We start from the raw sequence: 2362 nt of genomic DNA on the forward strand, positions 1-2362 counted from the left end.
GGGCAAAGGAATGATATAAGTTTGCTTAACGCCCCTTTGCCCCTCCCCCCCATCCACCCCCCTGCCCACCCTTCAAAGAAAACAAAAATACAAGATTGCCGGCTACGTGGCAGAGCGAGCGCGCGCCAGACGAAATAGCTCTCTGCGGATGCGCAATGCAGTGTAACATATATGTTGTATTCGTTAAAGAAAATTTTTGTTTACAAAACGCCACTGCACCAAGATGAGGAATCTTACAAACGGGTTTTCACGGGACCTCTCAAGAAAAGTTATAATTTCGCTGATGTAACTGATTGATTCATCATGGATGCTTGATTTATAGCGAAGTTCAGCTGTGCCATGACACAACGGTGACATGACTCGTGAGGCTAGAATGGCCGCTCGAGTCGAGGCCGTTGAAACAAGCCGATGTCCTGCGTTAAATACTAAATGGCTGCTAGTGGTGACAATGACGTTAAAATAAAAAAGTACTTTATTAACTAATTCAGAGTTAGTGAGAAACAGTCGATTGTGGAACAGAGGCTTCGAGACCAAGTTCCAGACATCTATGCACACATAGAGAGAAAGAACAAAACGGAAATGGGTCTCGTTTCTCGCCGCCATTGTTCTCGGTGCCAACGTCGAGACTCTCTCACGTGAGCGCCATATTGCTGGCGGCTGCGATCATGAGACTTCCGAAGTAAAAGAAGAATAAAAAAACAGAAGCGAAGCAAGACAGAAGCTGGAATGCCGTCGTCGCCGCTGTCGCCATGGGCGTCGCATGTCGCGGGGACCGGACGTAATAGAAGGCGCGAGATCCGGCGTCGGCTCTGGGGCCTCTGGCATCCGCCGCCGTCACTGGCACGGCGCTCGCTCGCAGGTGTCCTCCAAGCATCGGATGTCTGCTGCGGACGCCTTTTGCGCGGACCGCGTACCGGCGCCGCAGTCGTCTCGAGGCGTCTCGGGTGGCTTCTGTCTGCTGCAGCGCCTGAATAACACGCACCCACAGGTACAGTGCGCGTGTACAGCGCACATTGGTTGAGAAGGTCTGGCGGTGATAGCTCATGGAGCCGACTGTGGTGTCGTCGGTGCCAGGCCCTAGACTGCACTCTCTCCAGCCAGACAAACAACGCGTCTAGACGGCCGTACAGCGCCATCTCTGCTTGGTACCGAGGACACCGGTTCACATTTTTGCGTGCATTTACTTTTTATGTCTGTCGGTCAGACGCCCAACAATAAGAAGAAGAGGCTCCAGGGTGTCTAGCGTAGCGTGAGCTGGGGTCGGTCAGACGCCCAACAATAAGAAGAAGAGGCTCCAGGGTGTCTAGCGTAGCGTGAGCTGGGGGTATGTGTGGTCAGCTTAAAAGCGGTATGCATACACACACACGAAAAATTGCCTTTTTATATAACTTTACATAACAAAAAGAAACGAAAGCCGGTTTCGCCAAAAGCGCCTCCTTATCCCTCAATATGGACATGATGCGGCGCCACTATCGCGCAGAAGATATGCGCTGCGTCATGGAGGAAGGACATTGCATTAAACGCTGCCGCACTGCATTGCCGTGAAGCGTTACTATCGCATTCATTAAAAAGCAGCTACAGTTTCTATAAGTGGGACATTTGCAGGCCTTGGATTTTGTGGCTCAGTAGCAACGTTCTTAGATATGTCTGCAAACGCGATGGTGTTTCGTTCGTACAAAGATATGTTTAAAAAACGCAAACGCAATTTTATTTTCTGTTGCATTGCTGAAAGAAGAGGGTTAGTAGTATTTCAAAAATTTCCGCCTGTGTATTAGCTCAATGTCGTCACCCATCTACCGCAGCGGGGGAGAGGGGAGCTGCAGTCGCTTTGCGATCAACTCACGGACCGGCGATATAGTTTTGGCCCACTTCGCACCGCGCAGTTTTTCAACTGTCTCTATCTAAGAACGTTGCTCAGTGGTTAGGGCGCTAGGCTACTGAACTGGGGGACCCGGGTTCGATTCCGGCCACGGCGACCAACGTTACTACCCGGCAACCAGGTTTCAATAAAGGCGAAATGCAAGGAGCCTAAAGTGGTCGAAATTATCCTGAGCCCTCCACTAAGACTTTTGTCATAACCAAAGTCACACTGGAATGTTCAACCTCATAAGCCAATTAACCAACCACCCTCAAAACCGAAACGAACCACTCGACTAAACCACTGCGAAGGGTGCCACTGTGGTCGAGAGCATGAAGAAGGGGTGTGTGAGAGAGAAATAAAAGCACGTGACTTGCCTTGCGAACACCTCCGTGCCTTTGATTGAGTCCTAACGCCATCCAGTGTGCACGCCTGCATCCTTGTCTTTCGGCGGCTGATCGACAGGTGGCGGGACCAAAACCACATTAGGTAGTCATCGAGGCA

This window comes from Amblyomma maculatum, chromosome 4 (assembly GCF_055883805.1).
Source record: "Amblyomma maculatum isolate TAMU_Amacu chromosome 4, ASM5588380v1, whole genome shotgun sequence".
Lineage (NCBI taxonomy): Eukaryota > Metazoa > Arthropoda > Arachnida > Ixodida > Ixodidae > Amblyomma > Amblyomma maculatum.